The sequence below is a fragment of the Camelus dromedarius genome, chromosome 18, assembly GCF_036321535.1.
Source record: "Camelus dromedarius isolate mCamDro1 chromosome 18, mCamDro1.pat, whole genome shotgun sequence".
Lineage (NCBI taxonomy): Eukaryota > Metazoa > Chordata > Mammalia > Artiodactyla > Camelidae > Camelus > Camelus dromedarius.
In genome coordinates, this window is record NC_087453.1 from 29,706,467 (window position 1) to 29,733,436 (window position 26,970).

Sequence of the window (26,970 nt, forward strand, 5' to 3'; positions counted from 1 at the left end):
AATCTCCATTTGCTCCTCCAGATCTGTTCTCCATTCTTCTCTGCCCTGCTATGTGTGCCCTGGGGACGGACCTCTGAACTGTTTTGCCTGTGCTCCATGGCTGTGGGTTTCCTGTTAGGCGTAGCTGATGGGAAGCATTGGAAGGAGATCAGACAATGGAAGGGAGAGAAGTTGGGGCATTTGTTGTTCATCTCCTCCCGCCCCCCTAACCTGGCTGTGGTTCCGTCAGTGCCAAGCCTCTGTCCATCAGCCCCGCTAGCACGGCTACCACTCTCCCTAGCATTTTAGTAACAGTCCTCTTCTCCAGGCCTACAGGGTAATGGCTTCCCACTTTTGCTGGATCCTGGGCCCTTCACCATCCCTAGCTGGTTTTGTAAATAGTCCCTTCACTCAACTCAGTGAGCCCTTTCAGTGGGCCAGGTCTTTCTTGTTGGAACCTTGACTGGTACAGGGATCGCCACCCGCATGCTGTCCAGGACAGACACTCAACTTCAGGGAGAGTTGTAAGAATTAAATGGATTTATGTTCCTAAGGGTCTAGTGTCTTAAGAGACTCAATAACTTGAAGCTCTTAACAGTATTACTTCGACCACGTTTGTGTGGAAAAGCTGATCAGTGGTAGTTAGGAGGCAGAAAGTGCCATCCAGTGCAATAACCTGAAAGTAGCCACTTTCAAGATCACAGGAATGATGTTCACAGGCTCACCAGAGGCACCATCTTGATTTTTCTGTAGCAAATTCAGAGAGATGGGAATGTGACAAGGCTTTGTGGGATATTATTTAAAGACACGATATGGGGCATCCATTGTTATTACGTTATTAAAACAACATGATAGAGTGGGGCTGAGCTGAGCTAAGAGGAGGGCAGGAGTAGTAACTCAAAGTGAGGGAGAAATAGGGAATAGGGTGATGGCTGCTACTGTCCCTTTGCAGTGAAAAGTTCTGGGCAACCAAGAGTCTGTGACAGAATATCAGGAAAGAGATGACATTTATAGCTAATTAGAAAAAAAACCCCCAAAATGGTAGGCACAGAAGGATGGGCAGATGCAGCTTAGCTCAAGTGTCATCTTGTATGGATCAGTAAACCAAAGCCTGGGAGGCTCAGTCCATGGGTCAGGAGGACAGATGTGTGGTCCATGCATGGCCATTCATCCTCCCATGTCCTTGATGCACATAAACAATGATCATGGCACTGGTTCCCATGCAGCTCGAGCAAGAGCTAGATTCCTTCACTCCCTGGAGTCCATGTGCCATCCCCTGGATGGGGTCTGTTGCTCTCAGACCCAAGGTTTAGTGATTACAGCACTTGTTAGTGACAGAGCAGAGCAGGGCTGATTTTGCCTTTTAAATCTCAAGTTTTCAAGTTTCACAGTTATACAGATTATCTGAAATAGAGCTTTTTGATGACATATGTAATTCATGATAAGATGCAGCAGCAGGCGTGAGAGGGAAGGGGGTTGATACAGACAGGTACGTTCAGCATTTGTCATCCAGCCTGAAAGTTACAGGCTTATGAGTTCTTTCATTTTTCTTCTTATTGCCACCTTCCTCTGGTCTATTTATGCATTGGTTTAGACCACCTCCATAAGACCAGTGAGAGGAGACTCAGATTAATCTCTTTTTCTCCTCGTTTGGCCATAGGGTTTGTTTGGCTCAGTTTCTAGATGAGCTGCCTCCAGCTCTGGTTACTCACTGTTGTTTGGCCACCGCTCTGGCAAAACTGAGCACTGGTTTTAACAAACAACGCTGCCCACTTAACATCACACGTCATTCAGCCATTTGAAAGCACCATAAGATTTGCAGAAGACACTTCTTTAGTTTTTTTTTTTTTTTAACCTTTTGCTCTCAGTGACCTATGGGGTTGAACCATGTACATGTGTTGATATTCATCTATTTTTAAATTACAAAAATGGCAGCTCCATTTAGTTCAATCAACTTACCACTGATACCTTTGCACTCTTGTAAAGAAATCCCTGAAAATGTGAGTCTACAAATGGTAGATATTGGTAAACAGGATTGTTTTGGACTGAGAGCAACTGTGTGACATCTAGTCATGATCAAAGATACCTGTTGTCACTAGGTCAGTGTCCCATCGAGGGAAGGCAGCCCCACCCAGCACAGCCACCTGCCTTACGCTGCTCGAAGGTTATAAGCTCCAGGTGAAGCAGATGCACTGAATGACTTTCACATTAACCTTGCCAGCTAATAGGTGTGATGCTCATGGAACTAGGGGACTATCTTCTTCCCCCTGTAAGTTACCACCTTCTATAGTCAATATTGGAAATATGGGCCCCAAAGACCTAAACGTTTAACCTAAACAACTGTTGTTCACTCGGTTGTCTAAAACCCACCAGTTTTGCTCACTCCCATTATGTGCCCACACTCTGTGATGATCGTTGCCACTTGGCTCTTAATTTACAGGTTTCATACAGAAATAGACTCATGGACATAGAAAATAAACTATGGTTACCAAAGGGGAAAGAGGGTGAGGGGTAAATTAAGAGTTTGGGATTAACAGACACACACTACTGTATATAAGACAGATAAACAACAAAGACCTACTGTATAGCACAGGGAACTATATTCGGTTTCTTACAATAAGCTATAATGGAAAAGATGCTGAAAATATATGTGTATATATGTATGTATATGTATAACTGAATTGCCTTGCTGTATAACTGAAACTAACATTGTAAATCAGCTACACCTCAATAAAAAATAAAATTAAAAAAATTACAGGTTTCATAGACAGCAATAATACAGTAGGTAGGGACTTGGTCTCCAGCCTCTGGAGTTACAGGAACAGGTTTCTCAGCCCAGCTTTGCTGCTTCTGGGTGTGTGTGGGATTATCCTTCATAGCTGTAGTTTCCCCCACCTCACGATGGTGCTAGCAATTGAACACACTCCATAAGTTGTTAGCTAATGCATGTAAGGTGCTTCCACGAGAGATACCTAATCCTCAAAAGTGTTAAGTCTTACTGGTTGTGGTTGTAGTGGTTGGTAGGATGTTATCGGTGGGATGTTGCTCCAGCATGGTTTGCCAAGTTGGGGTGCAATCACATTCAGCCCAGAGCCCTTTTACCTGCTGGGAGCCTCTCTGCCAGCTTCTGCCACCAGCTGGAACCTCTGACCTTCAGAAGGTTTTCTATGGGCACACGGAGCTGCCTCACCCCCACCAAGAACCGTGAGTGCCTGGGAGTTTACATTCCTGGCCAGTCCCAGCCTGACCATCTGTAGCCAAGACTGACAGGTGGAACTATGAAAGCCTGGCCCCCTTTCCCTAATGCAGGACAGACTCCAAGGTACAAAGATGCTCTAGAGCTCCCCAGGGGACCAGGCAGAGGCTGGGAATTTGTGGGAAATTTGCACCCTTGCTTGGCGTCTTCCCCTTCCTGCCCAGGGACCCCCTCTCTGGTTTCCCTTGACAGTACTTCCTTAAACAGATCACAAGAACAGGAATCCTTGCTGCAGCCAGCCGCAGAGAGTACTGTGTTTTGTCTACACAAAAACCTCCATGTAGGAATCCCATTTTACAGATGTGGGAATGGAGGCTCAGGGAGGCCACGTGACTTCCTGAAGTTCACTCGCAAGTAAGTAGCAGCACCTGGACTCCCACCTCCAGTGGCTCTGTCCTGAAAGGTGCACCTGTTTCCAAATCACTTCTCTCCATTTCCCCCAGTTCTTCCTGAGAAAAAGAGAAAGGCTCTAGTGAGTGATCTTAGGAGGCCTGTGGGATTGAGGCGGCAGAGAAAAACTTGAACCAAGTTAAAGAAAAAGGGTGGCAAATCTTATCACAAAGGCTGGATCCTGTTGCTTTTGAAGCCACATGGCAGAGATTCTCTGATAGCAGCGAGAAGGGCCTGGGAGGGGACCTGAGGGCTATTGTATTTCTACACGCCGGCTACACTGCAGCCTGCTCGATGCTGGCTTCGGCTCGCTTCGTGCTTAAACCGCTTATTAAAGTCTAGACGCAACATAAAAGCACGTAAATTGGTTCCAGCCATCTCTAGTAAAAACTTCAACTGGAGCTAGGAAGTGATTGGAGCATCTCTTGGTGTAATTAAAATCGACTCTTAAAGTTTCTTTAGCTTAATTGGTAACACTTTCTTTGGAAGCTGGTGAAAGCGTCTTGCTGGGAAGGTTAAATGCGTTTCTGTGTATAAGATCAGAATTCAAATACAGTTTTATGGAGACATTTACAGTTATGTTCTAGCCGGGTGGTCTTTTTTTTTTTTTTTCCCTGTATCTTTTCTATTTAAGATTTATGCTGTCATTCACCACAGCCTAAATGTGTTTTGATAAAAAGGAAAAAAAATGAACCGTTGCTGACGCATTTCAAACAGAGTTGGTAATATTTTGAAGCTTTCAGTAAATGGAATGGCAGTTGGGCTGAGTCCATGCTCCTTTTTTCCCTCAAGCCCTACACGCTGGAGTCTAGTGCTTGAATTTTGTTATGCAGAAACTGGAAGTAGCTTCTACCATTCAGCTGCGTCCAAAGGTGGGAAGCTGGGCACTTTCTAAGACGGTCATGTCGTTGCTGTGGTTGAATGCATTTGACCCTGTTATCTGAGAACACATATGTTTACACACGGGAATGTATTTATCTGCTTCGGGAACTTTCTCCCTCATTTTTGCTTCTTGAGGGCTCTGTCAATGACTTTTAGCTTCTGAAAGTCAAGAAGCCCATCTTTAAAGGTTTTGAAGGGTGATCAGAGATGAAGCTCTTAATTCCTTGGACCGTCCTTCATTCAGACTTCGGGGAAGACCTGCTTGATTTTACATTCTTGAGCATTCGATTCTCACAATTCTCACAGCCATGACTTGGTTCTTGCCTTGGCATCTATTTCTACCCATCCTTGTGGGCCAGAGTTTCAGCCATCCTCAAATCAGCCTCAGCGTCGTCGCTTCCTGTGTGTATGTGGGTTACTGGTTTGCAAACAGTGCTATGAGAACCGTAATGGAAATAAAAACCACTCTGGTCCTTGGATCTAAGTGCCACGACTGTTCATATTTCTGTGTTCTTCCTCATACTTGTCCACAGGTAGATATATTTTTATATGGTTTTTGTCTTCACTGTAGGGATACAATTTTTAACCATTAATCTTTTTTTTAGAAAAAATAACAAAAGTTACATTATCCCATTAGGTATGTACTTGCAGATCATTTTAAAATATAGGAAAGCATTGTACGTACCATTGTTCAAAGACAAGGCCTGTTAACATTTTCATATTTATCACTTCAAACTTTTATACATGCATTCCTGTTCTTCCTACATAACTTAATTATATTGTATATATAGTTTTTTTTCTGACTTTTTATTTCAGATGATGTAAGCATATATATTATTGTAAATCACTGATAAATATCATTTAAATTGTTACATAATATAGCATACTAACAGGCTGTCATTTGCTTTAGTATTCCCTTGTAAGAAGGTAACATTCCCTGTTTTTTGGCTATTATAATGCTGCAAGTGGGCATGATAATTGTAAAGTCAGATTTTTTTTCCTGTGTTCAGGATTATCTTCTTCCTGTAGATTCCGAAATATGAAATTGTGTGATCAAAGGTAATGAAAGGATTTCAGGCTTTTGTTAATATTGTCAAATGGCTTTCCAAAATATTGTTCAATTTACAGTCTCTGTAGCGACATTTAAGCTGTCACTCTTGGTTATGGTTATTTGGATAGAAAAATGGCGTCTTGTTTAATTTGTGTAGCTTTGACGAACATGGTTGTCTAGTCCCCCTTTTGTCATCCAAACTCTGTCTCCTCTGGAGTGAGTCATCTGTTCCCTTCCTTTGCTCACATAGCTGTTGAATCTTTGTACTTAAAAAAATATTGATCTGTGTTATAGATGTGAGATAGATGTTAAATTTATCTTGTTCTTTGTGTTTTCTGGGATTTTTGGAGGTGTTTTCCTTGCTTGGTGGGTTAGGCGATGAGAATGTAGATACCATTTCTACTTATTTTGTGGCAACTCTGGGCGTTCTGGAAGCTCAGTGGTGGTCTGGAGCTGACATCATCTCTGCTGTCCAGGGAGACAGACACACTCTCCATCATCCCTGCCACATGTCAGTTGTCAGCCCAGGGTCTTGGGATGTCCAGCCCACATGACTTCCTTGAGTGTGGAGATCCTGTTCACCCTTTCAGGCCTAAGTCACATGTAACTTCCTCTTCTCATTTCCTGGCCTTCTCCTTCCATGGCTGCTTTCTGTAATAACCCCGATTGTTTGTTCTTGATTAGAGAAAGAAGCCTTCTCAGGATGCAGAAGAGAATTTGGAGGGGGACAGAGTTTTCAGGTGGGTTTTATTTTCTTGTAGAACCACGCAGTAAAGCTACTGAGGCTCACCTGAAGATGGGCAGAAAGGAATGTGGATGGGAGAAAGGGATTCCAATATGAGAGAAGAGGAAAAGGCATAGTTTGTTGTGTTTTCTTAGCCTCCTGCAAATTGTCAAGGGTGTGCGTGTGCGCGTGCACGTGCGTGTGTACATGCATTAGTGTAGAAACTACTGAAAAGCAGAGTCTGAGGCAAGGATTTGTGCACAGGTAGGTTATTCTGGGGAATGACCCCAGGGAGCAGGAATAGGAGACTGGGAAGAGAGACACAAAGAGGGAGAGAAAGCTAACGTCAGGGAACATTATTGAGCTGGTTTTGGCTGTGGGCAACTGGGGCTCAGTCCAGAACAGAAGCTGTGTAGGATTGTCTTCTGAGAAGAAGGGAGTATTTATCCACTGGTTTCCCTCCCTCACTGTCAAGGATGCCTCCTGAGTTGTTCGTTCCCTCCCACTTCCAGGCTCCCACTTGCATGAGAGTTGCTGGTTGGGTTCCTGCTGGTGTCCCTGGGGCTGTGACAGTGAAAGCCCCAGGATAGAAAGTGCAGTTGAGGTGAGGTGTCTGGTTCTGCCTCCTACATCTGGCTGCTGCAGCAGTGCTGTGGCAGAGAGACAGAGGTACTGGAGGTAAGGCACAAGGGGGTCAGGTGCAGTGTGTGTTGTAATTTCATATATTCTTTTTCTCCTTTAGTCTGGTTGACGTGGCATCTGAGCAGAGGCAGCATCCATCTACTCTGATCCTGATTTTGTCTTTTGGACCCCACACTCTCACTTCCTTTCAACGCAGTTATCCCTCATTCACTCCTCCCACCTCCTTTGTTCCAGGCCTGAGTGAACAGGACATCCCCTACCCAGTGGTTCAGGGATGGGCAAGTGATCCAGTCAGAGTCAAGGAGACTCAGTCAAGGCTTTCCTAGGACTGTTGGAAAGTGACATCCTCTCTTTTCTGCTGGAAGAATGTAAGAATGTACCACTCAGAACTCGAGAAAGAAACAAACAGTGGAAAGTAGGGCCAATATCCATGGGGAAACCGTGGTCCTGATGGGATGGCTTCATTTGAATTCTTGGATTCAGTCACCCATGGAATGTTTCAGTTACATTAATCAGTTAAATAACTGTTTTTGCTGAAGCTGGTTTGTCTTAGAGTTTCTGTCACTTGCAACCAAAAGAGACCAATAGAAACTTTGGGTTTACTCCCACTGAAGGTGAATCTTACTTTTTTGCTTTATTCATTTTTTTTCACTCAAGTCACATTTATTGAGTCTCTTCTCTGCCTGGTACTGTGAAAAAGTTCAACCTCTAGTTGCATGGAGAAAAAAGGGAATATAAATTAAAGCTCAAGACTCCTGAAGTCCTTGAAATATTGAATATACCTTCAGGTAGCTTTGGCTTTGAGTGATAGCTGAATTTCCAGAAGGCACAAAGGACATTTTTTGATTCTTTTTTTTTAAACTTTTTTTTTATTGAGTTATAATCATTTTACAATGTTGTGTCAAATTCCAATGTAGAGCACAATTTTTCAGTTATACATGAACATACATATATCCATTGTCACATTTTTTTCACCGTGCACTACCACAAGATCCTGTATATATTTCCCTGTGCTATACAGTATAACCTTGTTTATCTATTCTACATATGCCTGACAGTATTTACCAATTTTGAACTCCCAGTCTGTCCCTTCCCCCCTCCCTCTTGGCAACCACAAGTTTGTATTCTACGTCTATGAGTCTGTTTCTGTTTTGTATTTAAATTCTTTTTTTTTTTTTTTTTTTTTTTTTTTTTTTAGATTCTGCACATGAGCAATCTCATATGGTATTTTTCTTTCTCTTTACGGCTTACTTCACTTAGAATGACATTCTCCAGGGACATCCACGTTGCTGCACATGGCATTATATTGTCGTTTTTTTATGGCTGAATCTTAAAATGACCCAAGAAGTGGGAGAGAATCAGGCCTAAGGGAAACTGTGTTTGTTTGAGTGAAGGGGAATACCTTTTATTGAAAATACATAGTTATAGTAATATTTGTAGAGTATGTAGAAATTGTCACCAAGTATAATTTTTATTACTTGATATATCAGTTATCTATTGTCATAGCAGTGCAGCATAACAAGTAGCCCCAAAGCCTGAGATGCATATGACAAAAAACACTTTTTTTCACAAATGTGTGGTTTGGTTGGGGATTCTACTGCTCTGAGCTGAGCTTGTTAGGGCTTCCTCCCATGCCTCTTATCAGTTTCCATTCAGCTGGGTATCTTTTGTTGGTCTTGGCTGGGCTCCCTCACGTGTCCAAGACCTTGACTGGGGCAAGCAGGGTCTGCTCCAGTCTGTCTAGCCAGGGCGTGCTCACTTGTGAAACAGAGGAGCAAGAGACTGAGTGGAAACCGTGCAAGCATGTTTCAAGCCTCTGCTCACATCACCTCTGCTGCTTAATTGATCAGATCAGAACATGGCTGAGTCCAGGGAGTTGAGGTGGGCACTGCACTCTTACACAGCCAAGGGCAGAGGATCCAGGGAGACGCAAAGAGTTGAGGCCATTTTTGCAACCTGTCTGCTACATGTGGTTGGCTTATATATAGTTCATGAAGATAAATATGCATATCATTGGTTTGGTTTGTTAGCATGCAGACCATTTAGCCTCTGAGATTCCTGAATAATCAAGGTCTCCACAGATGGGTCTTGGTCAGGTCAGCTGTCCTTCAGACACATGGGACTTGCCCTTTTCTCCATAGAAAGAACCCAATACTTACAGCCTCTTTTTTAATAAAAAAGAAAAATGCCTCTCAGACTTAGAATGTCCTGACTTCCTTTATGGAGCTTAAATTTCCTAAGCTGGAAGCTGTGTATGTCTTTTTTGCCAGAGTCGGCTCTGGGCCTATGGTTTCCAGTCTTCTTGAAAGAGAGAAAAAAAAGAAATTCCTGGGGCACTATACTATGTCCTTCCTTCATATTTTATGTAGATTTTTAAAAGGGCTGATAGCTTTGGGTATGAGTGGACCATAATGATTACTACAATTGGCTTTTTAAGAACTCTATTATAATTGTACTTTTGATTTTTTTGATGTTATGGATTTTTGCAGTATTTGACCTTTACAGTCCCAGGCAGTTTAATCTAAAACGACTTTCTGCTCTCTGTCCTTTGTAGAATTCCAACCCTGAAGGGTTACTGGGGTCAAGGCACTGTGTAGGCCCCTGTATTTAGCTACCACTTTCGGTTGACTGTGAGGACTTTGGATGTGGATAGTCTAGATTTGAAACCAGGCCCTACTCCTTATTAGTTGGGTGGCTTGAGTCAGGTTATTTAATTGTTTTCAGCCTCAGTTTTCTCTTCTATAAAATGGGTGTCCCAATACAGACTTTGTGGTGTTGTCATGAGGGTTAAAGGAGGTAATGCCACGTGAAGCCCTTTGGCCAGTGCTTAAGAGGTAGTAAGCACTCAGTTAATGGGGGTTATTCTTATCTTGTGAACTTGTTTCCCATTCGTGGTCATCAACAATGTCCTTGAGCACCAGGTTCCTGTCCTGAAGAACCTCCCTAGGCTGGTGATGGCAGCTCAGAAACAGTTTCTAGGCCAGCCATGGTCCTAGGAATGACTCCAGCAGATGGGACATGGCGGGAGGAGGACAGGAAGGCAGAGCCTTGTCCTGCTTGTCATGGAGGTTGATATGTCTCTTTCCATCATTGTCCAGCTGCTCTTCTGCCTTGAACCTCTTATGTGCCTGCTTTTGGTCCCCTTGTCCTTTCAAGGGGCCTTCCCGCTCTAACAAGACCTTATGGAGATACAAAGGTGAGACCCAGTGGTTCTCAAATCTGGCTGCACAGTAGAATTGCTTAGGGCACTTTAACAAACCCTGATGCCTGGGTCCTACCCCAAGGATTTTGATTTACTTCATCTGGATTGGGGCTCAGGCATCAGCATTTTCTTTAAAAGTTCCCCAATGTAATGCTCATGGGCTTTTAGGCTGAGATCTACCAGGCCCCCTAAGTCAGGGCTTCTATGCAAGATTTCCAGTTCATTCCACTTCGATTATTACTGCTTGTCATTTGGTTGCTTCAGCCTATAAACCTTCCTTAGGAAGAGATGTTTCTTTTCTTGATAGGAAACCTGCATTCTCTGGTGCATAAGCTAATGGCTTTATCCTAATGTTCTGGGAGCTGGCAGTGCCTCACGGTATCATTAGCCTTGTAGGCGGATTGGGGAGTTTTCCTCTGAGGACCCCCAAATGTCCTTCTGAAAAGTGATGACCCAGACATGTGCAACAGGAACGTGGTGTTGTCATGAGGGTTAAATGAGGTAATGCATGTGAAGCCCTTTTCCCAGTGCTTAAGAGGTAGTAAGAGCTCAATTAATGGGGGTTATTCTTATCTTGTGAACTTGTCTCCCATTCACAGTCATCAGCAATGTCCTTGAGCCCCAGGTTCTACCTTATGTTTAGGCTGTGATTTATACAAGGCGTCACGTTTGATCTGAGAGGTACTGCAGTGCAGTGAAGGGTCTCAAGGTAGGACTGGGAAAATATGAGTTGGAGTTTGACTTAATGTCACTAATTAGTTATTGGGTCTTTGGCCATAGCTCTTAAATTCTCTGAGACTTTGTTTCCTTTCTTGCCTTCTCTAGAGGATTCCAACGTGAGGTGTAGACTGTATATCACTACGTCTTTGCTCCCCTTGGTAGATGAGGAAACTGAGGCATAGAGAGGACAAGTGAGTCACCAAGCCATATGCAAAAGCTTGAGGTTCATTGAAGTCAGGCCCCCATGGCCCAGATTCTCAGCCTGGGTAGGTAGTACTGCCCCACACTAGCCAGTTGTCCAAAGGGCTGGCAGGTGTATCATCTCAGCTGCAAGAACTGGGAATTAGAGGGCCAGCTCTGGGCAGAAACCAGGTTCTGTCCCCCGACCCTTGCCCTGTTCTTCTGCCCTCTCCCTCACTCCTAGGCCAGAGAGAGGCCTACGAGCAATAGATCCCCTTTCACGGTGCAAGTGAGCAGCCGTGAAAGCTCAGGCCAGGTCTTCTGCGTTGTGTCGGCACAGGGGTGTCTGTCCTAGAGACCGTCTCTGAGCACAGAGTCAGAGAGCAGGGCAGAGACTGCCTAGACGTTTCTCAAATGTGCTTTCCCTTCTTCCTGGCACATAACAGAACTACATTTCCCAGCCCCCTTTGCAGTTTAGCTTGGTCACTGACTGAGTTCCGGCTGATAGAATGTGGGTGGGGGAGATGTGTGCACCTTCCAGGCCCTGGAAGTCTCCTGGGGGCATCCTTTGTGGGGTTTCCAAGTCTGTTCTCCCCACCACAGAAGCCGTGTATTAGAAGATGGTGAAGCAACAAGATAGAAGGAGCCCAGGTCCCTGGATCAGCGCTTGAAGAAGCACTACCTGATCAGGAAAACCTGCATTGAGCAATTATAGGAGCAAAAACAAAACAAAACTGCTGATCTGTTAACCCCTTGAGGTTTTAAAATTTACTTACTTTATTACTTTAGGTAGTTTTGGAGTAATAGAAAGAAGATTGCTGGTTTGGTGGGGAGATGCTTCTCACATCCAGAGGTCTCTGTGGGACCATCTGAAACCCCATCCTTCCAGAGCACCTTCCTCAGTCCGGTGCTCTGTCACTCCCTGTCTTACAGGTTTCACCTGAGGATCCTCCTTTATAAGTCACATGCTCAAGAATCCCCATCTCAGGCTCTGCTCCACGGGGTCCCAATGCCCCCAAATAGAATGTAAGCTCATAAGAGCAAGAATGTACTTTCATTCTCTGCTGAAATTCTAGTTACCCAATGAGTGAATGTTTAAGTGCGTAAGTCATTAGACACTGTGAATAAATATAAAGAAATACCAGCCATGAATCTCATTCTGTGTTTTCTCAAGTCTTATCTAAAGTTACAGGAGTCCCCTCTTACACGTGATTTCACTTTCTCTCATATCAGTAACCCACAGTCAGTAGCAGTCTGAGATATTACATAGAAAATTCCAGAAATGAACAATCCATATGTTTTAGATTTCCCCTTCTTCCAAGTACCATGATGCAATCTTGTTCTATTCAGCTTTGCCCTGCCTGGGATCCCCAACCATGGGGATCGTCTGCTCCTGACACCCAGCCATCTACAGCACGGAGCTACAACCCAGAATCACCTGAACCCAATGACCCTTCTCCTGAGACGTGGTCAGTGGGTCAACAGTAGCCTAATGCTGCATCATAGTGCCTATATCATTCATCCCTGTATCTCGTCACATACGCATTTTATCATCTCACATCATCACAAGAAGGGTGACCACAGTGCAGTAAGATATTGTGAGAGAGATGACATTCACACAGCTGTGATTACAGTATGTTGTCATAATTGTTCTATTTTATTATTTGTTTTTGTTGTTGATCTCTTACTGTGCCTAATTTATAAATTAAACTTTATCATAGGTATGTATGTGCAGGAAAAAACACAGTATTTATAGGGTTCAGGACTAACCATGGATTCAGGCATCCACTGGGGGTCTTGGAACATATCCCTGTGGATACAGCAGGGGGCAACTGTCCTAGTTTCTATGAACCTTAAAAGAATGTAGACAGCATCACGTATTTAGTTTTCATTGTTTTCTTCTTAATGGGCAACCATAAAGAGACACTGCCATTTTATTTAATGCCCTTATTTTTTAAATCCAAGTGAGATTTAATTGTGGAAGTAATTTTTAAGACAATTTTTCTTTTCTTGGATCAGTTATTTATATGCTTATTATTATTTTTTTTCCCCAAAGATAGAGCATCTGAGAGAATTGCTTTCTTTGAGTAAAACTTGGAAAGAATTTCATATAAATTATAAAAGTTAGCCTGGCTGTGTAGGCAAAGAACATAAACATTTTAGAGACCTTTTAAATCCAGACGTAATTCCTTTAAAAAACACTATAGCAGACAATGTGCCTTTGCTTCAGAAGGCCTGCTTCTGACACAAGGGAAGTGGGGGCTTCTCAGCTGAGCAGTGGGAGAGAAACGGTGAGGAGCATGCAAAAAGCGATTGCTTTAAGCGTATTGGCTTTTCCTTTCGTATCTGCAACGTGATCCTATTATTTTGAAGCAATGAGGTCATTTAAGTGTGCCGGGCTGGAGATTTGCTATTTTCCTCTATTCTTTCCTTTAAGTCTTTTTGTCAACCATGTTCTCCTGGACTAGCAGAGCAGCTGTCTGGGTAGTTATAATCCCATTAAGAAGGCCTCTATTATGTCAACAATATATTTATAGAGAAATTAGTCACCTGGGGTTGTTGGGTGATTCTTCTGTTTCGACATATTGTACCCCAGAAAAGCAGGACTATCCCCTTCTTGGGAGATAAGACCTGCCACTTTTTCACGGTGCCATATTGACTGAAACCGATTAGCAACTAACATGGAACTTGCCTTCCTCTGTTTGCAAAGCCCCCTTAATCTTTGCCACTGATCATATTCCTCTCAAGCTTTTCTGATAAAGCTGAGGTTGTAGATGTGTCTGGGTGTACAGAGCTTAGAGTATTAAGTGAAAATATGACAGGCATTAAATGACCATCCTGATGGGAAAGGTGGGGAATCTAACCAACAAAGACTTTCTAAACCTGCTCAAGTGCATTTGAGCAGTGTATTGAAATGAGTAGTGACTCTTCTTCCGCAGATTCCATTCCCTTTTCTCAAGAGATTTTACATTCCTGCCATCTGAGTTCAGGTCTAATTATCTCCTAAGAGAGAGAGGAAAGGCAAAAGGCCGAACTGCAGTGAAGGACTATATCAGATTATTAAACTATCCACCATGAGTGGGCTGAGATTTAGTTTTTGGAAATTCATCATATTTTGCAAGCCATAAAAAAATAGGCTGTTTTTAGTAGACTTTATCATAAGAGAGGGTGACACTGAAGTCAATCCACAGACTGTGGCATGTCCTTTGTATTGATTTTTCTTTAGTTTTCCCAAACGTGAAGGACTGATTTTTGAGACACCAAAAGGATCCTCTTCAGGATGGCTTCAAGGGGTCTCACTGTAACTCTTCAATAGTTTAGGAAATGCCCAGAGGCAGAAAGAAACCATCTATTGGTTAGAATGTTGGTGGGAAGTTGCAAAAACAGGTGACCATACTTCAATTAAAAAAAAAAAATAAAAAGAGAGAGGTGCCAAGAAAGGCAACCTTCTGAGTTTCAACTTCTGTTATCACTGTCAAGGCCAAGTAGGCTTTCAGGAAAACCCTTATCAAATGCGCAGAGTAGACGTAAGATTTAAATAAAGGGACATAAAACAGATGAGTGAAGGAAGAACAGCAATATCAATATAGCATCGCTGAAATTTCCTCAGCTGTTTAGAATTATTTGAACATCAAATTCAAAGTGAAATGAAAAGAAGAAAGAGGCATGGGGCAGGTCTACAGCTCTGTGAGTCGGATGTTCTAAAGCCCCTTCTATCTTGCCCTCCAGCTCTTCCCACTCCTCACCTAGAGAGGGTTTCTTACTGTTTTTCTCTGTGTTCGGCCTTTTCTCCCCACTGCCATGTAGCACTTTGCCCTATTCAGAAAGTGCACACCTTTCCACCTTGGGCATACATAGGTTTACATTTGACAAAATTGAGAGTAAGGTACAGGACTCTTAAGACGTCAGATTGCATAGGTTCAGGAAAACTGGTTGTTTTTGCACGTGCATAAATTCTGCAATTTTAACAAGTTAGCAAACTCAAGTGATACATTAGAGAAACAACTTTTGGTGCTTCCATGGCTCCAACATACTCATATTTACTTTCAAGGCCCCCAGAACTCAAGAGGCCAGTTTCCCACATAGCTGGTAGATGGTCATATGATAGCACATCCTATATTGATCTTAACTTCATCTTTTTCAAGTTTATTTCTCCTTGTGACCACAGGGAAATTCTCTGAGAGTGGGATGCTCTAGAGCAGTGCTGTCCAGTAGAACTTTCTGTGATGGTGGAGGTGTTCCTTACACTGTCCTGATCAGTAGACACTAGTCACTGGGACTATGGGGCACGTGAAATGTATGACTGAGGGACTAAGCCTTTAATTCTATTAAATTTTAATTAACTCAAATCAAAGTAGTCTCATAGATCTAATGGTCACTGTATTGACAGCTCTGGTGAAGGAAGGAGCTTGACTAGTAGCCAGGATGGGGAAAGATGGTCTGAACTACATATCTTGAGAGACAATGTAATGTAGTGACTGAGAGGGTTGACTTGGAGCCAGACTGGATGGGTTCAAATCTCCACCTCTGCTGTTTTGAGCTGTGAAATTGTGGTGGTTACTCACTCTCTCTGTGCCTTTGTTTTCTCATCTGTAAATTGGAACATAGTGACAAAAATAATCTCTACCTCATAGTGTTTGTGTAACAACTCATTGACTGATTCTTAGAAAACACTTAGAACAGTGCCCAGTACACAGAAAGCCAAAGTTAAAAGAAGACAATACCAATGGCGTCATAGCTCTGAAACTCTGCTCTTGGAACCAATGAAATAAATTAGGAAAATTAAATGAAACATTGAACTAGTCATAGATGCTCAATCACAAGAGTTTTCATTCCTCCTTCTCCCCTGCTTTCAGCACTCTTTATTAATTAGTTCATATATTCATCTATCAAGTATGACAGCTCTGTGCCAGTCTTGTTCTGGGGGCTGGAAAAATGATGGTGAACAGAACATTGTACCTGTCCTCAAGTTCATAGGCGAGGGGGATGGTTGAAGACTGAATGTAAATATAGCTTCTTCAGGTGTCTCTGTATCACACCCCTTCATCATGTGACTTTGCAGGAGCTCTGACCCAGAGGAGTTTTCTTCCTCATTCTCAAATCTAGGCTCACCTCGTGACTTGATCTGACCAGGAGAATATGGCAAAAGTGACCTGGTGCCGGTTCTCAGCTTAGACTTCAAGAGGCCTTGTGCAAGTCCCTCTCCATCCCCTTTCTCTCTCTCTCTCAGTTCCTGGTCCAGCTGCTCTGTGAACAAGCTCAAGCTAGCATGCTGGAGGATGGAGACCACGCAGGTGGACTGGAGCCAAGTCAGCCCAGTGAAGACCATCCTAGACCAGCGAGTGCCCACACAGCTGACTACAGACGCATAAGCAAGCATCTGGGCACAGCCCATGAGCTCATGTTTGAAGCCAATGAGTATTAGGGGGTATTTGTGCGAAGCATCACTCAGCGGTACAGAGGGAGTCCAGTCAATGTGGTAGCAATCACCATGGAATCACAGAGATAAATACAGGGTCTCCTAATGGAAGATGTTGCTATGCCAAGGCCTGAGAGATAAAGATGTGGGAAGGAGATGTCTCAGGTCGAGGGAACAGCATGAGAAACCCAGAATACATAGAGCAAAACTTTTTGTTTTTACCTGCAATCAGGAACTTAGGGTTAGAAATATTCTTTTACTCAAGGGACTTCATATGTAGCTGTGATGTCAAGGTTCATACATGAATAAAGAAGTCACTTATTACACAGAGTGAACTGTATTAACTGCTGAATTCGTTCAGACCCTGGTCCCAGAAGTGGGATGAGCAGAGAGAGAGATCAGTGAGGACTGAAATCAACAGCCAGGCAGACTTCTTGGTTGATGAGAGAGCTGTGATGGGAGGCAAGGAGTGAGCAGGACGTGCTGGGAGAACGGGAGACAGGAGAACATTCCTGGGACCGCTTTGGGCATCGTGTGAGGAGGCCTGCCTGCTTGGTCGTTCTTGACCACTGAACACCTACTGTGTGTTAAGCCCTGTGGGAGGAACCATGGGAGAAGAAAAAGAGGCAGGAAACATAACCGTGTCTTCATGAAGTTGAGTTATGCTTGCCTTTGGGATGCTGAGTCCTCTCAAGTTACATCTTGGCCTTGACACATCATAAGCTCAGCCCATCATTCTCCTCCATCTGTGCGGCTGAGCATGCTGCTTTGTGGCAGGGTGCAAAGAGGACCAGGACACTGTGGATCAATGAGTATACTTGTACATGTTCTCTGCAGCAGCTAGGGGCTTGGTTGCCAGTTTTCCCAGAAAATGTTGTCTCCTGACCACTTTCCAAAGAGACTGGAGGGTTCCGTTTCTTAGCCTCCTGAAGTGTGGATTTCACACTGAGCTGAAGATCTGAGCCCCAGGACATTGGCGCCTGTCGAGAGCTTTATCTTCTCTCCCTAAGGTTTCTACTGAGCCTCCTTAGGATTTAGAGGCTTAAATGGTGTTTTTTTTTTTTTTTTTGCCAGAAGTCTTTGTGAAACTTGATTATCAGAAATAAAACAAGAGCAATCCCCACCTCCTAAAAAGGAAAATCTTAATTTGGAGCGATGGGCAGCACAGACAGCTCTGGCACTGGCTCAAGCTGGCCACCCTGGGCTGAAGCAGGGAGTTGCTTATTTGTGAGAGACACTTTTGTTGAATCTTAAAGAAAGTTGTCATCAGCACTAAGGCTAGACACACGGGGACATGCGTTGGTGATTACTCATGGTCTCCTTTTCCAGTTTGCAAGTGTCTTTGGGATGACGGGGTTGGGAGGTTGGGCCAGGCAGTGTTTTTAAAGACCCACATGAGCCCCCCTGGCTAGTGGAGTTGCCATCTCTAATCCTGTCTGCTCTTACCTAGGCGTTCCTCGTGGGCTATCAAAGGCATTTGAAAATAAACAAGGGAGACGGTTTCCCAAGGCCATCCTCACAGTCCATTCTGACACTCCTGAGACAGTCAGCCAAAGCTGGTCAGAGGGACCAGCTTTAGAGAGTGGAATGGAGGCCACCACTTCTCCTGGTCTAGCACTCTGAGAGTCTGTTCCTTATTAGTTAAGAAGTGAGACTTTACATGTTATCGTCAAGTGCTTGAGTCAAAGCTTTTGCCATAATCTTTAGAGAACTATTGTTTGAATGGAGAAATGTACTTTGAATATTATTTGTGGCTTCTGGACACTCATTTCAAACATATTTAAGTATAGGGGGTAGTTCCTGGCTAGGAAAGTTCTTGTGGCTAACTGTTTTGTCTCAATTTATAATAACCATTTGGAAAAAAAAATGGCAATTTATATCTGATAAAGGGGACATTTCAATAATATATAAAAAGTGCCTAAGTATCAATAAAGATAGGCCGAAAACCCAAAGGAAAATGAGAAGGCATGATCAGATAGTTCTCTAGAAGCAAATTAATCAAACTTGTCTTGTATGTATAAAAAGCCACTCAACCTCAGGCATAATAATAGAGATACATATTAAAACTACAATGAGATAGTTTTCACTTCCCAGATTAGCAAACACCTAAGTGTTTAATAATTTACTTGGTTGAAAAGATGTGAAGGAAATGGATCTCTCTTATGTCTTTGGCGGCCATGTAAATTGGTACAATCTGGGGGACAGTTTGGTACTAGTTACTGGACTAGTTACTAGGTCCTTTGACCTGGAATTCTGCATCTTGAGATTTATCCTACAGAAATGCCTACACGTGAGTGAAATGATGCATGCACAAACTTATTCATTGTGGCACCGTTTGTGACTGTGAAAGGTTGGAAACAATTCTAAATGCCTATCAATAGGGGACTGGATAAATATGGTATGGTCCACCACACAATGCTGTGGAGCAGTTAAAAAGGATGGGGCAAATCCTTCTGTATGCACTGCTGTGGAAGACTACCCAAGATACATGGTTATGAAAAAACATGATGGGCCCAGAAAAACTTGTGCCATGGGCCATTATCAGTGTAAAAAAAGAAAAACATGTGTTTGTTTGTGGATAAAATATCTTTGAATACACAAATGAACAATAAAAATAGCATTTTTTTCCAGAAGTGGGGAACTGGTGCTTGGAAGACAAAGGCAGGAGGGATCTATATATATTTTACTGCACATCCTGTTGTATCTTTAGAATTTTGTACCATGTATATGAATGTGTTGCCCATTAAAAATCCAAGTCTTAATCAGAATGCTCAGAATAAGTTTTCTTTGAGATTTTCTTCCATCTGAAAATTTGGAATTATTCTTCCTCAAGACCATGTGAGACACTGCTTGCTTCACAATGCCTCAGTCCATCACCGTCTCCTCCCCTTTTCCTAATCCAGTGCCTGGCAAAGAGCAGGGGTTTTCAGAAATATAAATGAAGGCAAAGGAGGTGTGAGATGACTTCTTACAGAGGCTTGCCCCTCCCACGGTGGGTACAGTCCCACGGAGGAAACAGTGGGGCTGGGTTGTGCCCATCATGATTTCCAGGGGAGTAATTTTACACTGAAGTTGATTACTCTCCTTTTTAAAAGAAAAACTCAAGAAAAGAGACGGACTTTCTTGAGACTGTGGCATTAAAAACCTGTATATTGATGGAGCCACTGTCTTAGTCACAATCACGGTCTTTGGTCACTGACTAATTCTTTCCGAGAGGATGGAGAGTGAGCAGAGGAATCTGCAGGCATCCTCTTGACCAGTGGCATGCTGGTAAAAGTTTAATAACTGGCTTCTTGGGTAAAAAACCCAAACCCTGATTTGTAGTGTTTGCCAGTTTCCATGGTGTAAATTCTACCATAGCTGATTCCAAGCTACCAATGTGACATCTCTGAATGTGAAGTTGGGAGGATATGATGTCAGCTGGCTCTTTGACCCAGGAGCATGCAGGTTCAGCACATCCCTGGTTATGAAGAGGCAAGAATTTTCCTTTCATAGTTAACAGCAGAGGCTTCAGAATGCAGGCGGACTCTTTGAGGGGCTGGCATCTTAGAGACGTTTTGTGATTCTTCCAAACTGGTAATTCTCAAAGTGTAGTCCATCTAAATTCTTGGGCCCTTCCTCCAAACCTGAATCAGGGACTCTGGGCTGGGGATGAGTCCCAGCAATCTAGATTTTAAAAAGCCCTGCAGGTGATTCTGGTGCATGCCAAAGATTGAGCTCCACTGATCTAAGTTTCTGTTTTCCCTGGAAAGGGCCAAGATTATTAAAAAAATGTAAGGCTGTGGTAACGATGAAACAGAATGATGATTATAAAGCACTTGGCATATGGTTTATTAACTGTGATAATAAAGGTGATTTTTCTGTGGCTCAACCAGGCATTTAAGAGGCATTAAATGAGTCTAAAGTATGCTCCATTTCTTTTCTTATGTCCAAGGGCAAGAGATATGCCAAGAAGACACATTTGTAGCTTTCTGAACAGTTGGACCATGTGTAATTAGCTTTTTTAATCCTGTTGAAGTGTAGTTGATTTACAATGTTGTGTTAATTTCTGGTGTACAGCAAAGTGATTCAGATATGTGTGTGTGTGTGTGTGTATATACATCTCTAAAAAGCATGCTGTGGGAAGGAGTGCTGGTATTCTCTCTCTCCTCTCTCTCTCTGTGTATATACATATATATATAATATATATGTATATATATGTGTGTATATATATATATTCTTTTTCAAATTCTTTTCTGTTATAGGATATTACAAGATATTGAATATAGTTCCCTGTGCTATACAGTAGAACCCTATTGTTTATCTCTTTTATATATAGTAGTATGTATCTATTGGTCCCAAGCTCCTAATTTATCCCTCCTCGCTCTCTTCCCCCTGGTAACCATAAGTTTGTTTTCTATGTCTGTGAGTCTGTTTCTGTTTTGTAAATAAGCTTATTTGTATCATTTTTTTAGATTCCACATACAAGTGATAGCATATGATATTATTTCTGACTTATTTCACTTAGTATGATAATCTCTAGGTCCATCTGTGTTGTTGCAGCCATGTGTAAGTATCTTAATTCTCATAGCATCATTTGGGAGAAGTGAATACCAGCACTCTGTCCCCATAGCATGCTTTGTAGAGCTAGATGCCTCAGACTAAGGCCATAGAGGTGATTTCCACTCAATTCCCAGTTCCTTGGCAGTTCCCTGCCTTTGCTTAACTGAATAAACCAACTTCTCATATATGCACCAAAACCCAGCCTCCGTGAAAAGAAGATGAGGAGTGGGAGATGTGGGGAGCATGTTTGGAGTCCTAGGACTCGAATCTCAAGAAAGGCTTGGAGTTGGGTAGCAGCCCTTGTGGTCTGGGGGAATATTAGCTTCATTTATTCAGCACCTGCCACCTGCCAGATGTTACAACCTAACTTTTTGGCATTTTCCATTTTACAGATGAGGAAACTGAGATGGAGAGTTCAAATAAGGTGCTCAAGGTCACAGAATACAGCTGGGCTCTTGCATATAAGAAAGGCACAGAGCCAGTCCTTAACTCACTGTCTCTTTTTCTTCATGTATCCTTTCTTCCCCTTATGTCTATCAGTGATATGAATCTTGGGAATAGAAGGACCATTCACCGCTGTTTGAGGCTTTTTTTTTTTTTTTTTTTGCCTTTGGGCATATTTCAGAAACTGTCATCCACTAAGGTCCATGGCATTCTTTCCTGAAGGCATGAAGATGAACTTCCAAAGGAGTCAGTGCAGTGCAGTGGTGAGGGCACGGAGGTCCTGCAGACCTGTGGGGGGATTCGGGCTCTACCACTTATTAACTCTCTGACTTAGAGTACATGACTTTTTCTCTCTAAGTGCCTTAGGTCAAATTCCTTAGAGGCAGAAGCTCAGATGGAGATTTTTGTGCGAAAGATTTATTAAGGGAATGCTCCCAGGGGAACTCTGAAATAGAATGAGGGAAGGAGGAGAGGGAAGGGGAAGACCCTGAATGTAGGATCTAGCCTAACTGGAATCCAGCTTCAGCCTGATCCCACGGAGAGCTCTGCCATGTAAATTGTACCAGAGACTTGGTCCCAAGGGGATCAACTTTTGTATCCTTGTGTCCTTCAGGTTTTGCCTAGGGGCTTCAGTGGAGGGATGCACTCTCCCCATGGAGCGTTTCTGTCTTAGGAAGGCAATTCTCAAGAGAAGGAGGCAGCTCTGAGCACCAGCGGCTGTTACTCACAGCCGGGTCTAAATGGGATCAGCACAGGGTAGCAAGCTCCTACTATGATCACTCTCAGCCTTTTCTTTTTAAAATACAGATTCTAGTGCCCACTCAAAGGGAGCATTATAAGGATTAAGTGATACAATGCATTCAGAGGATTAAGCACAGTGCACAAAGAAGTCACAAAATCAACGTCAATGTCAATTCCCTTCCTACCCAGTTTAAGAGAGTGACCTCATTTCTCTGAGTATTTTCTCAAATATCCTTCAGATTAGAAGAAGAAAACATTCTGGGAAAGTTATTCACTTTTTCATTAAAAAATACTTCTTTAGCACCTACTGTGTGCTAATCACAATTCTAAGTGTTGGAGTAGAGTTGAAAATAAGGTACAAGATCCCTGCTCTAACGGGGCTATCATTCTGCTGTGGAGGAGCGGACAATAAGCAAAGAAATAAAACTAGCAAATATCAGCTAGTGATAAGTGCTATAAAAATATATGATGGAATCCAGGATTACTAGAAAGCTATATTAGACTGAGTGATCAGGGACATCCTCTCTGAAATGATATCCACTTGGTGGGCAGGAATGAGCTGGTCATTCAGAGTCAGGAGAGAAGACTTTCAGGCAGAGAGAACAGATAATGCAAGTGTGCTAAGGCAAGAAGACAGCTGGCAAATTCAACATGCAGAGGAAAAGCCAGTGTACTGGAGTGGAGAGCACAAAGGGACAATGATAGGAAAACAGCCCACAGGATAAGGTTGGATGGTAGGTACAGACGACCTTACAGAGCCACAGTGAGGTGTTCTAAGAAACTTAGATTTCCGTAGAAGTCTCAAGGGAAGCCAGTGGTAAGTTCATACAGGGGAGCAACATGAATTTATATATGGTTAAAAAGATCATTCCAACTGCTTGGGGAGGAATGGATGATAGAAGAAAACATGGAAGCAGAGAGACCAGTTGGTAGGTCATTGCAAAGATAATATTGTCTTGGAACAAGGTGGTGGAACAGTGGAAATAGACATTAATCGATTCAGAAATAGATGTAAGTGTTTGGGAGGCCATGTTGGTAGATTGGATGCTGGCCATGAGAGAAAAGGAGAAATCAACGATGAGTCCTACACTTATGATGTGAACCTCTGAGAAGATGGTGCAGCGATTTACTGAGATGGGGCCCAAGTATCTTATATGTCATAGAAAGAGGGAGGTGCCACACGTACAAAATAAAGAGTAGAAAATGTGAAATTAGAAAAAAATGGCGTAAATGAGTTTAATTCTACTGGCTAGAAAATTTAATATGAAATGTATTTGAGTTTGAAAGTCCTGTTCAAAGGAGTTTGGTCTGGTGATCAGCGATTTCAGAGAATGGCAAATGCAAATTTATTCTTCCAGTTCTAAGAGGAAGTAGTGTCTGGGGATATTTAGGTCCTGGAATCTCGGAAGGACTGAGGGTTTACTTACTTTAGAATTAGAAGTTTTTTTTTTTTTTCTTTCCAATCTAGTCATCAAAGCCGAAAGTACCAGGGATAAAGTTCTTTTCAAATGAGGATATTTTCTGAGTGCTATACTTTGAAAATCTCAATAGATGGGTAGAAAGAAAAGCAAAATCTCAGCTTTTTCCATTGGCCCAACTTCTTCTGGGGGGACAAGAGGCAGGAGCTAGCGTTCTCTTTCCATCATATTCAATAGTAAAAATTATGAAGCAAATGTAGCATTTCTTCTTCAAAGATTTAAAATTAAGAAAAATATTTTGGGGTTGGAAACTTGGGAGCAATGTGCTGTGCTGATCTGTCTGTCCAAGACCAAAAATTCCAATGAGCTTAGAAGAAAACACAACAGAAACCCTCCTGGAGCTTTGTTCTTGGTTAACTGTTCTCCCTTCAAGGCAGACCTTATTCTTTCCAATTAGCCTTCCTTCTACATTTTTTTTAAGAACCCCCAAAGGTTAAGGAAGAAAGATCAATATAGAGGTGGTTGAGGTGGTAAGATTCTTTTTCTATCATGGCCATATTGTTAGATTCCTGACAGCAGCTCCCAGGGAGCCCAGGGAAAGAGTAGGGATTCCTTCAGAGCCATCAGAAATCATCTAGTGATTATCCAGTTGGAATTGGGACCCTCCAGTCTGGAATCTCTCTTTCTTCTACCCCTCCAGTAGCAAAAAGATAAGTTCTTGGTGCGGCTGAAGAGAGGTAATTGTAGGTCCTAGCTGAGAGTTTTAATTGTGCTAACATTTCCAGTCACCTGTGAACTTATCTGGGTGGGTATTGATTAGAAATTGTTATAGAATCAGTTAGTCACCAGCATCAGGAAATTATGCCCAATTCCAATACAATTGAGAAGACTAGAGGGAAAAGCATTATTTCTTGATGTCTACTATGTCCCTAGTCCTACACTGGACATATTATACATATTACAGGATTTAATCCTTACTTCAACACCTGAGCATTGTAATTTCCATTTCCATCTCCATGCGAGTGCAGTCCTGACTAGCTGGATCTGGGATGTGGATACATCAGTCAGGAGACATTGGGTGGCATCTCTTTCTCTAGGTTACTATATATATTGACTGATTTTCATTAGATTCTAGAAATTTCCTGTAGGAGAACAGTAACTTGAATTGGATGGACTTGGCAGGAGGAAAGTTTCAGACAGAAGCCAAGCTTCAGGGAGGGACTCTAGAGACCCCAGTGAGAATTCATTCCAGTAGAAGGAAACAGCATGATGGGGCAGAGTCTGCAATAGAGTCTGGTTTGATGTTGATTTTGGGTTTAGCACTGAGGCTGGCACATGACATCCTGATAGCGTGTATGAGCCATTGAAAGACAAAGGGTGATACTTGCAAACTAGAACTCTAGTTGACACTGTCCAGTGGAACTTTCTGTGATGATGAAGATGTTCTAAATATGTGTTATCCAGTACAATATTCACATGGGGCTATTGAGCACTTGAAATGAGGCTAATGCAACTGAATTTCAATTAAATGGCCACATGTATCTAGTGCTCAGCACAGCAACACGCTGAGTCCTTACAGTGCTGTGGGATCCCCACAGCTAAGCATAGCTTAGTAAATCCAAGTTCAAGACATGGAAGGTAGTAGGGGTGAAGTAGGGTAGAGCCTGGAGTAAGAGGGCATAAAGCCCAGGTCACTTTAGAGCCTTAGAGGAATAAGCTTATGTACTGAACTTCTTGTTTAAGCAGGGGAAAGTTTAGAGCTGGCAGAATATGTTCATTAATGGCCTTATTTGGACTCACATGACAGTGAGCTTTGGGTTGCACTCAAAAGGGGACAATTAGGCTCATTGCTCTACAGGGAGTTCAGCACCTGCTCTAGCCTTAGAACATTGAATGTGCTCAATAAATATTTGTTTTGGATGAATAAATGGATACATGGCACATACAGGTACTCATACTCACCTGTGGTCATTGCCTCAGTTAGCTATTGCCATAGTAATGCTGTGTAACAAACTGTTCTTGAAACTCAGTAACTTAATACAAGATTCTTTTGTCCTTGCCCATAGGTCAGGAGATTACCTGGGATGGCCTGTGGCATGTGAATTCATCCAGGGACACAAGGAAATCTCTTTTCATGGAGATGGCAACAGCACAGGAGTTCTTAAGGTGAGTCCTCAGAACTATCATGTTGTCACTTCCATCCATGTTCTATTGGCCAAAGCACATCTCCGCACTCAGCCCAAAGTTAAGGGTTGGGGAAGTACTCAGTAGCCACAGCACAAAAGGGAGAACTATGAAGTTATATGGCAAAGAACATGGTTCAAGGAGTAATAAAAAACAGAGGCTCTGAATTTGATCTGCTATAATCGTGTGACCAGGATCAGACCTGCAGTTTATACTTGGTTTTGTCCATTTTCACAGTCTATGTTTCTTCCTCTGCTCCAAATGCTTCGCATACAATCAAAGACAGTTTTACCATCCATGTGACTCCTAGTCTCCAGGGCAGATGTTATGTTTCCATCCTTTAAAAAATCTGATATTCTGCTTTCAGAATTTTTGTTATTTATCTCATTGAATGATTGTCATTTTTGTGGTACTGGACTGCAATCAATCCACATGATTTGGCTCTGTCATAGAGCTGGAGGTGTAGTCTCATGGAGGTTCAAAGAATCTGTTAGTCTGCACATATTTTTGCTTTAATCGTGGACTGTCTCAGTTACCAAGGGCTCAGGACGCTGCTGCCAATGGCCATAGCACAAGAGTGTGGAACTTTCAGGCCCAGTGCTCTGGGTTTGGTTTTCATCTTTGACTGAGGTTCCTTGCTGCTGTCAGAACCTACCATTGCCTTTCAAAAGAATTTTGTTCACTTGAAAGAATACATACAGCAAAATTCTCTCTTTTTGTTGTATAATTCTCTGAATTTTGACAAATGCTTGGGCATGTAACTACGAACACAATCAAGATATAGCCATCACCTGCAAAACTCCCTTGGTAGTTCATTCTTCCCCACACTTCCAGTGTTTTCTAGAATGTCATATAAATGGAATCATGCAGTGTGACCTTTTGAGTCTGGCTCCTTTTAGTTAGCATTGATGCATATGGGACGTGTCATATTGTTGTGTATACCCTAGTTTGTTCCTTTCTGTTTCTGACTTGTATTGCATTGTATGGATGTACGATGCTTTGTTTATCCATTCTGTGGATATGAGACATCTGACAGTTTCCAATTTTTGATAGTTATGAAAAGGCCACAATAAATATTGGCATATAGGTTTTTGTGTGAATGTAAGTTTTCATTTCTCTTGGATAAGTACTTACGAGTGGAATTTCTGGATTGTATGGGAAGAATATGTTTTAATATTCCAACTTCTTATGGGAAT

General features: G+C 42.5%; 1 long non-coding RNA gene across 2 annotated transcripts in view; it reads left to right on the forward strand.

Annotated features, from left to right (window-relative positions):
- The window catches only part of LOC135323398 (uncharacterized), a 122,538-nt gene that overhangs the window by 12,091 nt on the left and 83,477 nt on the right, over positions 1–26,970 (forward strand). For both annotated transcript variants that reach the window (XR_010384982.1, XR_010384983.1), the window contains one exon: positions 25,657–25,756. This is a non-coding gene — a long non-coding RNA (uncharacterized LOC135323398). The remainder of the gene's footprint in view (positions 1–25,656; positions 25,757–26,970) is intronic.